This window comes from Elgaria multicarinata, chromosome 21, assembly GCF_023053635.1.
Source record: "Elgaria multicarinata webbii isolate HBS135686 ecotype San Diego chromosome 21, rElgMul1.1.pri, whole genome shotgun sequence".
Taxonomy (NCBI): domain Eukaryota; kingdom Metazoa; phylum Chordata; class Lepidosauria; order Squamata; family Anguidae; genus Elgaria; species Elgaria multicarinata.
Window position 1 is genome coordinate 401,280 of NC_086191.1, and position 15,741 is coordinate 417,020.

A 15,741-nucleotide genomic window follows, 5' to 3' on the forward strand; every position below is an offset into this window, starting at 1 on the left:
CTTGCGTGATTTGGAAACTATACTTTTATTAATGCACTAGCTGTACCCTGCCACGCGTTGCTGTGGCTCAGTCTGGTTAAACTGAAAAGAAAGAAAAGACAAAGTGGATGTTTCTAATATGTTTAATTTCACAATGCTTGTGGATATACAATATTTTTAGTTGTTCCATTGTCTGTGTAGATATAGAGATTGTCTGGTTTGCCGACTCTAGAACACACAACATATAATTGTCCATGTGAGAAGCAATCTTTGTCTAGATCTAAACTGCACAATTCCAAAGATTGGCCCTGAGCTTTATTGATGGTGATTGCAAACGCCAATCAAATTGGGAATTGCAATCTCTTAAATTGAAATGGCATATCTGTTGGAATCATAGGAATGCGAGGAATGAGGACATCTTCACCTCTGAAAGGTCCTGTCAAGATTGTTGCTTCTATGACGTTGCTCAGTAACTTTTTACTGCAAGCCGCGTGCCGTTGCAAAGTTTTGGCTGGTTGATATTTCGCAACATGATAATTGGCAGGCCGATTTTCAATTGCAGTACGTGCGGTGGCATCCCTGGCAGATCGAGTGAATTCAAAAATTATGTTGGATAATTAACCGCTTCATCTGCTTCCACAACAGTGTCGATGAACTTGCATGTGACTGCCTCGCTTTGAATGTTAGATTGAATAATATTGTTAAGTTCGTAGACATTTTTGTTCTTGGCCACAAGAACAGCTCATTCACTCAGCCAATTGTGATTCTTATAATTGGTTTGAATATTTGGAAATACTTTTTCAACCAATTCTTCTTTTGACATCACTAAATTACAGAAGTTATGAGGTAATAAAATTCGTCCTGAGGTCAGATCAACCGGCACCTTTCCGTTCCCAATTTCCAACAGTTGACATGAGAATATCTCAGCTGATCGATCGTTTTGCAGCTGGACACGCATATTTGTAGTTAATTTTAACGTCTTTACATGTCGCCACAAAGTAGAGTATTTCAGGCAAGCATTTATTTCGTCTGCTGGTGTCGATCGAGGAATTACAGGTAATGTTTGCCTGAAATCTCCTGCAAGCAATATTAATGCATTCCCAAATGGTCTGATGTTTCCACGTAAATCTTGCAATGATCTATCAAGAGCCTCGAGTGATTTTTTGTGTGCCATTGTGCATTCATCCCAAACAATAAGTTTGCATTTTTGTAATATTTTTCCCATGCTTTGGAAATGTTGCACGTGGGAGTTTCAATGAATTGTATGTTTAATGGCAATTTCAAAGCGGAATGAGCAGTTCTTCCACCAGGTAGCAATGTCGCAGCTATTCCGGACGACGCAAGAGCTAAGGCTATGTCATTTTGGGATCGAATTGCTGCCAGAATCAATCTAATTGAGTCGTGTTTGACGCTGATGTGCTGTTTCTCGTTGACGTCTTTCAGCCACTCTCAGCCTGTCGCGTTCATTCTGTTGAGAACAAAGCAGATCTGAAGCTGTAGAACGCGATTGCCATGCTCGCAACCGTGCATCCTCAAGTCTGGCTGAACATTGCTTGGCTGGTTCCTTGGCAAGTATTTGAGGCATTCTTTTTCTTTTTTCTCATTTGCTGATGCCCGTTCTTCCTCAGTCTGATTTGCAATTTCTCGTCGCAGTGCTTCCGCTCTGCGAGTACGACGACCTAAGTGTGATCTTCTGCGAGGCATTATTTGGATGAAGTAAAGCAGATTGTTTGGTTTTTAAAAAAGGATGTTTTTACGGTGAGGAGGTTAGTGGAAACTCCTGGCAGTTACCTTTCTTCAGAACGTGTAACTGTCACAGGTGTGACATCTATATTCACTCAGCCAATTGTGAGAGAACATGCAAATAGGAGAGGAGGCAGAGGCAGTGGATTGGCCTACTGGTTGGCGATGTCACAATGACCTATAAGAGCAAATAGGAGAAAACATGCAAATAGGAGAGAAGGCAGAGGCAGTGGATTGGCCTACTGGTTGGCGATGTCACAATGACCTATAAGAGCAAATAGGAGAGAACATGCAAATAGGAGAGAAGGCAGAGGCAGTGGATTGGCCTACTGGTTGGCGATGTCACAATGACCTATAAGAGCAAATAGGACAGAACATGTAAATAGGAGAGGAGGCAGAGGCAGTGGATTGGCCTACTGGTTGGCGATGTCACAATGATCAGCAGGACTGGTTTTGAGGAGGCCTATTTCTTCGATTTTAAGACAAACTTTTGACCCCATATAGAACATAGTTACATAACAACGCTCGCGTATTCGAATGCAACGTTGTGTCAAAATTTCAAAGCGATCGGTGAAGAATTTTCGGAGATATAACGTCTGTTTCGAACGAACATTTACATTTTTATTTATATAGATTCCAAAATAGCATTTGCTTTTTTGCAGTTAGATTATACTGTTGGCTCATATTCAGCTTGTGATCTACAAAAATTCCAAGATCCTTCTTGCTTGGAGTATTGCTGAGCCAAGTATCCCCCATCTTGCAACTGTTCATTTGGTTTCTTTTTCCTAGATGTAGAACTTGGCATTTATCCCTATTACATTTCATTCTGTTGTTTTCAGCCCAGCGCTCCAGCCTATCAAGATCACTTTGAAGTTTGTTTCTGTCTTGCAGGGTATTTGCTACCCCACCCAATTTTTTGTCATCTGCAAATCTGACACGCGTTCCCTGCACTTCCTCGTCCAAATCATTATTTAAAATGTTGATGAGCACTGGGCCGAGGACTGAGCCCTGCGGTACCGCACTCGTTACCTCCCCCCAGTTTGAGAAGATACTGTTGAAAAGCACTCTTTGGGGCCGATTCTGTTAGGGTGACCATAGGCACCGGATTACTCCGGTAACCACCGGGGAAACCGCACGATCCGGAGGATCCGGAGTGGGCCGCTGAAACACCGGGGCGGGGGGGGACTCGGCCGCGGCCGCCCTTACTTGTCTGCAGCGTTTTTTTCGGGTGCAGCGGCGGCCATCTTTAGAATCCAAACAATAGGCCCTGCCCTGGCAAGGCAAGCGAGGTAGAGGCGGGCGGAGGCGGCGAGGTGGAGGGCAATCTGCGGCAAGTGCCGCCGCTTGTGGCGCCACCGCCGCCAAGAACACACAAGCGGCAAGGACAAGCAGCGAGGCGGGCGGTGCGGCCCGGCACAGCCCGGCGCGGCATGGCCCAGCCCGGCACAGCCCGGCGCAGCCCGGCCCGGCGCGGCCCGGCAAGAACACACAAGCAGCAAGCCAAGGTCCAGGACAAGCAGCGAGGCGGGCGGCACGGCCCGGCACAGCCCGGCGTGGCATGGCCCAGCCCGGCACAGCCTGGCGCAGCCCGGCCCGGCGCGGCCCGGCAAGAACACACAAGCAGCAAGCCAAGGTCCAGGACAAGCAGCGAGGCGGGCGGCGCGGCCTGGCGCGGCCCGGCGCAGCCCGGCCCGGCCCGGCGCAGCACAATGCGGGGACACGGGGAGTGCAAGCAAGCCCGCCGCCGCAAGAACACACAGGCCCAGGCGCAGCGCGGCGTGGAACAAGTGAGACGGAGGGAGCAACCGGGGGGAGGGCAGAACATGCGGGGGGGGGGAAGCAGCGTGGTGGCGGACCAAGGTGGTCAGGAGGACAACGGAAGCCATAAGGGGACAACCTGGCAGGGCAAGGCGTGGGCCGGTCAAGCGGAAGCGGAAGGAAGGCGGAGGACATCCACCAGCCACGCACCAGGCAGCAGCAGGACACGAGGTGAGGAGGGAGGAGGCAACTCTGCAACGACAACGTGGGAAAAGGTAGGACAAGGCAAGGCCACCATCCTCCCTAATTTGGCATGGGGGTGGTGAGGTGGAGGGGAGAGAGGCTGGGACGCAGGGCTAGGGAAAGGTGGGGGGGGGAGGCTAGAGCTTGAGAGAGGGGCTTCATTGCTTCAGCCACTTTAAAATGGCTATTTTACAAGTTTTGTCCCTGAAAAATGGATAATGGTGATGTAATGTTAAAAATGCTCCTTCTCTTCCATTTGTCCATATTTTTAAAGTGCTAAATACAATGAAGTATATTAAAGCTCCTCTGAGCGTACACAGAGTGTGTTTCCATTATTATTATTATTATTGCAGTTCTTTTCCCCATGCTAGATGGCTGGGATCCCATGCTGGATGTGTGGGGAAACAGGTACATTTGACCAAGGCTTGGGGTCCAGGGAAACTAGCCCGGGTTGCAAGACCATGCAAACTTATTTCCCAGTATCTACGTGTCCAGATAATGGGTGGTGATGCTAATAAAACTCCTTCTCTTGCTGGTGATGTGATAATGGGTGGTGATAATGTTAAAAATGCTCCTTACAATCATTAGATTGTAAGCCTATGCGGCAGAGTCTTGCTATTTACTGTTTACTCTGTACAGCACCATGTACATTGATTGTGCTATATAAATAAACAACAATAATAATAATAATCTTGCTGTTGATAATGGGTGGTGATGCTATAATAAGGCTCCGTCTCTTGCCGGTGGTGTAATGCATGGTGATTTTAATATTAATAAGGCTCCGTCTCTTGCTGTTGATGCTGATAATATGATATTAATAATGCCAGTAATCCTTTACTTTTCCACGCCCTAATATAATTCCTTGTGCCATGGAGATAATAGATTAGCATTGAACCTGCAAAAACCATTATCTTTAATGGAAACTGCTCTGGGCCTTTAAACCCAGTAGCTATGCATTGCATTGCAAATGCAAGATCAAAGTTATAAAGGTGGCCATTCATGACTTTAGACATATTCTAAACCTTATCATTTTCTTGCCAGTAATTTAACATGTTGTCTGAAAGTGTTTTCATGTGATAGACATCTTGATATCTAACAACTGCCCTGCATCTTCATTGCTACTCACCGTTTCTACATAGCTCTCCAGACAAGGAAATAACTTTGGGCCATTTCACTTGCATGTGATGCAGTTCTGCAAAATTTCCTTAGCATGTGAAACAGTTGTGTAAAATGTACTTGAGCCTTGAATCTTACCTGCTTCTGAAAAATGGATGCTTTAAATCCATATACTTATGCTATACTGTGTAGTGGCAGGGTTGTTGTTAGGGTGAGCTGAAATAAGTGACGTGTTTGAGATTGCATTTAAAAGGAACTTGCCTGTGAATTGTAGCGAACTGCTTTGAAGGTGGCTTTGTTTTATTGTGTTGAACATACACTTAATGTGGATTCTTTGGTGTTCAATACAACTGAACTTTAAAATTAAGAATTCTAGTATGTCCAGATTATTTTTGCCTTGGACAAGAAGTTATACAGTTTTTCAAAGTTGAACTCTATGTTAAGGGAAGTGTTGTTGTAGTAGTTCTGTCCCTTTTTCCTGCATTTCACGACAGTAACAGATTTGTTGTAGGATTCAGAGATGCTCAGTGATCTCTTACTGTCTTGTCTTTTAGATTCTGGTTTACAACACTGCATAAATACATTATCATGCCAAAAACGAAGTGCAAGTTCACACCACAGCTGAGGGCCACGCCTCCTGAGGGCGGCCATTTTGTCCTCCTTTTTGGTTTCCAAAATATGGTCACCCTAGATTCTGTAGCCAACTGTAGATCCACAGTAGTTGTTCCATCTAACCCACTTTTAGCTAGTTTGTTAATCAGAATATCATGGGGCAGTTTGTCAAAACTTTGCTGAAGTCACGATATATTACCGAGCTTGGCATCTACAGAATCTATATTACTGGTTCGGCAGCTACAGAAATCGTGTTTGTGTATTTATTAGAAACGCTGTCTGACTTGTATGTTTTTATATATATTTTTAACTTTTTTAAACTGCTTTGTTAGAGTTTAATAAATATTATTAAAAAAAAAAGTCACGATATATTACGTCCACAGCATTCCCACAGTCCACAAGGGAGGTTACCCGATCAAACAATGAGATCAGATTAGTCTGACAAGATTTGTTCTTGACAAATCCATGCTGGCTTCTAGTAATCACTGCATTGATTTCAAGGTGCTTACAGAAATGGGGTGGGGGTGGCAGGATGAGAAGGACTCCTGGCTGCTGCCATGAGCCACTCAGAAATTGGGCCAGGGTCTCCCCAGGCATTTTGGTCCCAAGGCCAGAAAGTTCACAAAGCGGGGAGAGATTTTGATCTATCAGCCAACAAGTATTAAATTCTGGGAGCAAAACGTACGTCATCACATATTACCCCCTTTGGCCCCTCCTTTTTATTTTTAGCAATGTCATTGTTGTTGTTTATTCGTTCAGTTGCTTCCGACTCTTTGTGACTTCATGGACCAGCCCACACCAGAGCTTTCTGTCGCCCGTCGCCACCCCTAGCTCCCCCAAGGTCAAGTCCATCACCTCCAGAATATCTTCCATCCATCTTGCCCTTGGTCATCCCCTCTTCATTTGCTTTCCACTTTCCCTAGCATCAGCATCTTCTCCAGGGTATCCTGTCTTCTCATTATGTGGCCAAAGTACTTCAGTTTTGCCCTTAATACTGGAACCTTTGGCTTCTGGAGTTTAGTAGCTTCAGCATAGTAAAGGTTTCAATCAGCCTCCACAAACCTTTTTCTCCCTCTCCACTTTAATTTTTCCTAAGTAGCAGCAGGCCCCAGATTATTCCAAAAGCAGAGTTAGGACTATGTAACATCATGACCGAGGAAGTGCTGGGACTTTTAAATAGGTTTTACAGATTTAAAAAAGCAAGAAAAAGCGCTCAGTCACCTCACCTCATAAAGTTAATTTAAATATGCACAATCCTTACAAACCCTCCACAGTGTCCTAAATTCCTCTGAAGTGCTGCCTCTCTCTATAAGGAGCCACCTGGGTTTGGGGGATTCTCTCTCTCCCCCTCTTCATTTCCAATCGCCATTCTCCTTTACTTCTTCTTCTCTCCCCTATCCTGCGTCTTTCTTTCTCTTCTTCATTCCACCCAAAGCATATCTTGAAGAATTCTTAGAGAATTCTCTTTGGTAGGCAAGAAAAGTTAGAAACTGTATTTAACTTTATACAAATGGACAAGAGGGTTTGTTTTTCTCCTTCTCCTTCTCACCAAAGTCTTTAAAAAATCTGGCTTCACCTGGTTGCAGAGGAATTAATCTGGGACTGTTTTGTTTGTCTGTTGCTATTTTCTAGGGTTGTAGCTCAGTGAGCATACGCTTGGCACGCAAAAGGTCCCAGGTTTGATCCCCATTATCTCCAAGTAGGGCAAGGAAGGAATCCTGCCTGAAACCCTGGAGAGCTGCGGCTGCCAGTCAGTGTCAACTCTATTGGGCTAGATGGACCAAGGCTCAGACTCACCATAAGGCTGCTTCCTATGTTCCTATGGAACAGAAAGCTTTAATAAAAATAGGAGTTTGGGGAAGGTTGGATGTGGAGGGGAGATAAATATTGCTCACTGATACAATCCTACATATGCCTACTCAGAACTAAGCCTCATCATGTTTAATGAGACTTACACCCAGGAAAGTGAGCCTAGAATTTCAGCACAAGTTACTTTTGCAGTGAAGTTTGGAGCATGATGTTCTGCGTATTTACTCAGAAATAAGTCCTGGGTTGTGAGCATGGTGCTTGTCGTAGGCTTAATGCACTACCCACCCAATTCCAGTCTAATGAATTGGCTGCCCTTTCAGCCCAGGCCTATGCATGTTCTGTCATTTGAGTTTTCTCATTTTGCATGAACTCTAGCTTCAGGGATGAGGGAAAGGCACTTGGTGCATGCTCAGAGTTTCTCCATAACTTTGCCCTAGTTTTAAAAACAGACTCATTGGCTGATTCCTTGTGTAGTCTTGGCACAAATGAAGTTATGGGGAGGGAAAAACATTGAGAGTTTGTGCATAAAAGGAGGAGGTAATAATAATAATAATAATAATAATAATAATAATAATAATAATAATAATAAATTTATTTCTTACCCGCCTCTCATTTTAGATCGAGGCGGGGAACAACATTAGAACAGGAATCAATACATCTTAAAAATTCATGATTTAACATTGATCTGGATAGGCCTGCCGGAAAAGGCTAGTCTTTAAAGCTGCCTTAAAATCACACATAGAGTTAATTTTACGAATCTCCTCCGGCAGGCCATTCCACAATCTGGGGAGACAGAAGAAAAGGTCCTCTGGGAAACTGATGTCAGCCTAGTTTTAGCTGACTGAAGTAAGTTCACCCCAGAGGACCTGAGTGTGCGGGGTGGACTATATGGGAGAAGGCGATCCCGCAAGTAACCTGGACCCAAACCATTTAGGGCTTTAAAGGTAATGACCAACACTTTGTACTTTGCCCGGAAACTAATTGGCAGCCAGTGGAGTGATTTTAATGTTGGGGTAATGTGGTCATCCCTAGGTGTACCGGTGACCAACCTGGCTGCCATATTTTGAACTAGTTGAAGTTTCCGAACTAGGTACAATGGTAGCCCTATGTAGAGCGCATTGCAGAAGTCAAGCCTTGAGGTTACCAGCGCGTGCACTACTGTCTTTAGGTCTTCTGACTCTAAGAAGGGGCGCAGCTGGCGTATCAGCCGAAGCTGATAGTAGGCACTCCTGGCCGTCGCATCTATCTGGGCTGTCATTTGGAGTGACGGATCCAGGAGCACCCCCAAACTGCGAACACAGTCTTTCAGGGGGAGTGTAGCCCCATCCAGAACTGGCTGACACACCTCCAAACCTAGGTCAGAGCTCTTGACAGCAAGCACCTCTGTTTTGTCTGGATTCAGCTTCAGTTTGTTTTTCCTCATCCAGCTCATTACTGCCTCCAAGCATTCATTCAGAGGAGACACACTATCCTTAGCTGATTCTGTTACTGAAGGCATAGAGAAATATATTTGGGTGTCATCAGCATGCTGATAGCACCCCGCCCCATGCCTCCGGATGATCTCTCCCAGCGGTTTCATGTAGATGTTAAACAGCATTGGGGATAGGATGGCACCTTGTGTTACGCCATACAACAGCTCCTTTTTGAGGAGCAACTATCCCCCAGCATCACCATCTGGAATCTACCTGAGAGGTAGGACCGGAACCACTGGAGCACAGTGCCCCCGATTCCCAAACCCCTCAGGCATTCCAGAAGGATACCATGGTCGATGGTATCGAAAGCTGCTGAAAGGTCCAAAAGCACCAGCAGGGACACACTTCCCCTGTCAATACTCATGCAGAGATCATCCACTAAGGCGACCATAGCTGTCTCAACTCCGTATCCTGCCCTAAAGCCGGTTTGAAATGGGTCTAGATAATCTGTATCATCCAAGACTGCTTGGAGTTGGAAGGCAACTGCCCTCTCAATCACCTTGCCCAAAAATGGAAGATTTGATACTGGTCTGTAATTATTAAGGTCCAGGGGATCCAGGGAGGGCTTTTTGAGAAGCGGCCGTACCACTGCTTCTTTTAAACATGGTGGAAAACTCCCCTCCCTGAGAGATGCATTAATAATATGTTGTAGTTGTAGTCTAACTGCATCTCCTCCCTGGGTGACCAGCCAAGAAGGACAGGGATCGAGAGGACAAGTTGTCCTCCTTACTCGTCCAAGCAGCTTGTCCACAAGGTAGAGGAGAGTTGCACAAAACAAAACACCTGTTCTTATGGAGACTTGCTGAAGTATGGTAGAATGAGGAGGGATTGTTGCATGGAGGGGATCATAATTGGTAGGGGGAGAATTTATGTGCTCAGTGGTGAAAGAAAAGAATTCTGCATATGGTCAGAGGTCTGCCTAGTCCAGCATTCTGTGCACATGGTGGCCAAACAGCTGCCCATGGGAAATCTATTAAGCAGGATATGTGCAAAAGCAGTTCTCCTGCTGCTAACATTGGTGAAATGTAAATACATTCTAGTACTTCTGCATTTACATGCATATGTGCACTGAATTCAGCCAAAGCCTGAAACCCAAGCAGAAATGGGCAGTCTTTATCTCTCAAAATAATGTATTTTGCTTTAGTTCTGGTAAGAGCTACAAGAGGAAGGAGGGACGGTGGTTCAATGACTTACAGGTCCAGCTTCTGATCCTAGGGCACATTTTTACCATGGCCTCCCATCACTGTGCTCTAGGGGAGGGCAAGGATGGGATCATGAGATGTCCTGTCCTCCAGGGCCAGCACACTTAACTATATAAAAACACACACCCTTAAACTGGATTTGAAGCATCTTAATTCCCTAGACCCTGCTCCTATCCTTCTGAAACTTCGCAAGTTTCTTGTCTGGAGGACACCTCTAACGACCTGTGTGTTTTCATACAAATTTACCCAAAAACAATGGGGATTGAAGGGAAAGGAAACCAAACCATTTCCTCCCTCAAATTGGACAACTCCCCTTCCACAGGAACTGTTGCACCTCTCCTTCAGAACCTTTCCTGGTTTCTTACTTAGGGACATATCTAGGCTATCTGTAATACTCAGACCAATGGTCCACAAAGAACAATGGTCCATACACGTACTCTGGATTTTAGGAAAGGTAATTTTAATAAACTCAGAACCATGATAAGGAAGGTCCCATGGCAAGTGAGCCTAATGAGAAAAGGAGTGCAGGATGGGTGGGAGTACTTAAAAAAGGAAATTTTAAAGCCACAATTACAAACAATTAAAACAAGGAGAAAAGATAGAAGACAACAGAATAAACCAATGTGGCTCCACAAAAAGCTTAGAGACAACCTGAAAACAAAAAATGATACATATAGGAAGTGGAAGGAAGGCCAGGCTACAAAAGAAGAGTACAGACAGGTGGCACAGAAGTGCCAAAATGGCGTCAGGAAGGCTAAAGCCGAGAATGAGCTTAGATTAGCTAGGGATGCTAAAAGCAATAAAAAGGCTTTCTTCAGATACGTTAGTAAAAGACAGGAAAGAAATGGTGGTTCAACTGTTTAATGAGGATAGCAAATCGATAACAGATGACAAAGAAAAGGCTGAAGTGCTCAATTCCTACTTTGGCTCAGCCATTCTCTCTCTCTCTCTCTCTCTCACACACACACACACACACACACAAACACATACACACGTGGTCAGTCACCATTCTGTGGCCACTGAGCATACTCAGTCCTCACTGGGCCGTCTGCCCTGCTGAGGGATTTCTCCGCTCTCTAAACTCGTTAGTGTTTCTGCAAACTTTGGGTGGGTTTCCCCAAGCCTCTTGAGCTGCCATAGCTACTTAAGAGTTCACAGTCACCTCTGAACTTTGGAAATAGAGGAATTTAGGACAGCTAAGAATGACAGGTGTTGGATCAAAGAACAGGGGTGGGACGACGACACACTGTCCGTCCAGGCCTTCCTGTGGGCTTACCAGAGACACCTGGCTGGCCACTGTGGGATGCTGGATGCTGAGCCCAACTTGCCTGATCCAGTATGGTGGTTAATTTATTTCATTTATTGCACTTCTATACCACCCAATAGCCGAAGCTCTGGATCAAGATTTGGGAGGGCCTGGCAACTACATCTCTCAGCTGATTTTAACAGCAAACACCCTAAGGATGTCTGGCAAAGTTATTTATTCTACCAGTAACTGTTCCTGGTGGTTCCACATGGACCTATGGTCTGATTGGAGTCCAGTAGGAGACGTGCCTTCTGTGTGGTGCCCCCCTTCCTATGGAAGTCCCTGCCTTTGGAGATCATGCAGGTGCCAACGTTGTATTGTTTCTGGTGCCTCCTGAAAACATTGTTTCAGGAAGCTTTCCTTGAATGACTGGCCACAGTTTTTACCAGAAGTTGGGTTTTATCAGAATTTTTAATATTTTTTTTATTCTTATTCTGTTTGTTGTTCACTGCTCCAAAATCTTTTGGATGGGAAGCAGTGTATAAATATTGTAAACAAATAAAGAAAAACTAAAGCTGCAATTCGATACATCACCAGGGGGTGGTGGAAATCCCACTGAAGCTAATGGGATTTTTTTCTGGGCAGACATGCATGGGATTGTGCTGTAAACTCTTATAATTAAGTGGCACTTGTGCTAAGCTGAGGGGTGGGATGGGGTGGGGGTGGGCTGCTACTGGTGCTGCTTTTTTGCCCAGCTTCTGTTTGTTAAACAGACACGAGCTGAACTTGGAACCCTCTTCAATGTAGTGTTAAGTTCTATCAAACTGACAAAGAGGTTCATAAAAGAGTGTGAATGATGCAGAGAACAAAGAGAAAATAATGATTTATACCATCTCTCAGTGCACTAAAATTCAGGTAACCAAAAATGCTGATTGGCAGGTTCATTCAGGACAGGGAGAAGGTTAAGTATTTCTTCATGCAACACATCATCAGCTTATGGAATGCAGTGTGCCACACGGCACAACACGGTTGCTAGTTTAGAAGCCTTTACAAAATGGTTAGACAGCTGTGGGGTGGGGTGGAACAACCCATGATCAATGTCCATAAGAAAACCATCAGGGTGGAAAGAGAAAACTTATATTTTTCCTCCCCCTTACATAATATTAAAACTACCTGACTTGTGGAAGGCTCAGGAAAGACAGAAACAAGTACATGCTTACACAAAATGAGTATTAACAAGATGTAGTAATTTCACAGCAGTAATTCACCTGGGTACTTATATGAACCCTCCATATTCAGCTGAGTACGGTGGCCTTCAAACCCTGCTTGTGGGTTCCCAGAGGGATAGGAAGGTGCTTTCTGCAGCATTGGACTACTGGTCCATCTAGCCCACATGGTCTACAAGGACTGGCAGGAATGGCTCTCCCACGTTTCGCATAAGCCCCACCTGGCAAAGTTGGGAATTGAAGGTGGGAACCTTTGCAGGCAAAACATGCGCTCTCCCACAGAGTCACAACACTCTGGTATCCAGCTGTCATAGTTAGAAACTGAAGAGCCAGCAAAAGGGAACAGCACCAATTATAGAAGAGAAAGTGTTCCCATGTGCCAGAAAAAGCTTTACTAAGCCCAATGCATTTCAGAAAGGAATTTCCTTTCTCAGGGGCTGCAAATAAAATTTAATTATAAAACATAAAGACTAAATGCTGGACTAGCTGGACCTGTAGGAAGAATTAGACAAATCACAAGCTACAAGAGCTCAATAGTTTAGTCTCACTCAGAATTCCAATTGCTGGGGACAAATGATGGGAGGTCTGTGGCTGCTATGCCCTGCTTGTGAACTCCCCAGGGGTGCCTGGCTGCCCTCCGTTGGCAGCAGTATGTCAGGCCAGAAGGAGCCACCTTGGTCTGACCCAGTAAGGAGTTTTGTAGGCCTTCTTCTTCAAAACAAGCTATCACAAACTCTACATACCCTGAGATGCTTTGCAGAAAATGGGTTCTCTTGGTTCAGACCTCTGTCCCGTGGACGGGTTCCTCTTCCCACCCAAAGACCACAGCACTGCCTTCCCGGCAGAGTCCTGGATACAGGGAGGCCTGGAGAGGCACCTGAACTTTGGCAGCGGTTGGCCAATAGGTAAACAAGGGTGATTCTGCAGGATCCCGGGGGCAAGGCATTCCCAGCAAGCAAAGGCAAGCTGGAGAAAATGACGGGCAAGAGGAGAGACACTCAGTTCACTACCAGATTCATTTATCCCAATTTCTCTCTCACTTCAAACTCTGGGAAGTTCTACAGGATTTGCTGTGCTCAGAGGAGAAAGTACTGGAAAGCTTAAAACGTCTTTGTAGTAAGCTGCTTATTTGCACGGCTAATGCATGTCCTCAGTCACATGTGGAAGTGCACAGTACCACCTCATATATGCTTCTTGGGCCTAGTTCAAGGCCTACCAGAGAGACGTTGCCTCATACCAGGGATTACAAAAGATGCAGGCCAAGGTTAGACATACCCATTTGCATTTTATAAGATAGAGTGAGAGCACTTAATGGGTACATAAAGGCAATACAACTCAGTATGACGATTAGAATCATAGAATAGCAGAGTTGGAAGGGGCCTATAAGGCTATTGAGTCCAACCCCCTGCTCAATGCAGGAATCCACCTCAAAGTATACCCAACAGATGGTTGTCCAGCTGCCTCTTGAATGTCTCTAGTGTGGGAGAGCCCACAACCTCCCTAGGTAACTGGTTCCATTGTCGTACCGCTCTAACAGTCAGGAAGTTTTTCCTGATGTCCAACCGGAAACTGACTTCCTGTAACTTCAGCCCGTTATTCTGTGTCCTGCACTCTGGGATGATCGAGAAGAGATCCTGGCCCTTCTCTGTGTGACAAGCTTTCAAGTATTTGAAGAGTGCTGTCATGTCTCCCCTCAATCTTCTCTTCTCCAGGCTAAACATGCCCAGTCCCATCAGTCTCTCTTCATAGGGCTTTGATTCCAGACCCCTGATCATCGTGGTTGCCCTCCTCTGAACACGCTACAGCTTGTCTGCGTCTTTCTTGAATTGTAGAACCCAGAACTGGACGCAATACTCTAGATGAGGCCTAACCAGGGCCTAATAGAGGGGAAGCAGTATCTTGTGCAATTTGGAAGCTATACTTTTATTAATGCATCCCAAAATAGCATTTTCTTTTTTTGCAGCCACGTCACACAGTTGGCTCATATTCAGCTTGTGATCTACAACAATTCCAAGATCCTCCTCATTTGTATTGCTGAGCCAAGTTTTGCTTGTCTTCCCTCCCAAACCGTCCCCTCGCTCTTCATTCTTTGTTACTGTTAATAATGCCACACTTTATCCGGTGGAAGAAGCTCATAGTCTTGGCTTTATATTTGATTCTTCACTTTCTTTCTCCTCACATATCGAGGCTGTAGCCAAGTCCTGCTGTTTTTTCCTATCTAACATTGCTAGGATCCGTCCGGTCTCATCTGAATCTTCTGCTAAGACCCTTGTCCATGTTTTGGTTATCTCCCGTTTGGACTTTTGTAATCTTCTTTTGACTGGTCTTCCTTATGCTCATCTCTCCTCTTTGGTCTCTCTTCGCCATTCTGCAGCCAAGATTATTTTCTTGGCTCGTCGTTTTGACCATGTTTCTCCTTTGTTGAAATCTCGTCATTGGCTTCCAATCCCATATAGAATTCAGTATAAATTTCTTTTGCTGACATTCAAAGCATGTCATGGTCTTGCACCTTCTTATCTTTCCTCTCTCATTTCACTCTACCATCCCCCTCGTACCCTCCGTTCTTCAAATGTTATGTTGCCCGCCCGCCCAAGAGTTTCTATCTCTCTTGCCCGGCTTCGCCCGTTCTCTCTGGCTGCCCCGTTTGCTTGGAATGCTCTTCCAGAGCAACTACGTACCATGACTTCCACTGTAGATTTTAAAACGTGTTTGAAAACTCATTTATTTTCAATAGCTTTTGGAACTCTAGCTTGATTTACTATTCTTATTACTATGATTATTCTCTTATTTCTGTTTTGTGAATCCCTTTCACAAATGTTTTAATGTGATTTAGGTGATTTAATGTGATTTTAGGTTGTAAGCCTCTAGGCAGGGTATCGTGTTTTATTTGTATATTTTGAACAGCACCAAGTACATTGTTGGTACTAAATAAATAAATAAATAAATATAACAATAAGAAGAAGTATCCCCCATCTTGTAACTATTAATGCAGCCCAAAATAGCATTTGCCTTTCTTGCAGCCATATCGCACTGTTGGCTCATATTCAGCTTGTGATCTACAACAATTCCAAGATCTTTCTCATTTGTAGTATTGCTGAGCCAAGTGTCCCCCATCTTGTAACTGTGCATTTGGTTTCTATTCCCTAAATGTAGAACTTGGCATTTATCCCTATTAAATTTCATTCTGTTGTTTTCAGCCCAGCGCTCCAGCCTATCAAGATCACTTTGAAGTTTGTTTCTGTCTTCCAGGGTATTAGCTATCCCACCCAATTTGGTGTCATCTGCAAATTTGATCAGCGTTCCCTGCACCTCCTCGTCCAAATCATTAATAAAAA

General features: G+C 44.8%; 1 protein-coding gene across 5 annotated transcripts in view; it reads right to left on the minus strand.

The window, feature by feature from the left end:
* The window catches only part of PC (pyruvate carboxylase), a 333,949-nt gene that overhangs the window by 271,700 nt on the left and 46,508 nt on the right, over window positions 1–15,741 (minus strand). The window contains exon 1 of one of the 5 annotated variants that reach the window (XM_063146126.1): window positions 13,150–13,268. The exons of the other annotated variants lie outside the window; for them this stretch is intronic. The gene's annotated coding sequence lies outside the window, so the exon portion shown is untranslated. Of the gene's footprint in view, window positions 1–13,149; window positions 13,269–15,741 lie in introns of those variants that run through there. 5 annotated transcript variants of the gene reach the window in all.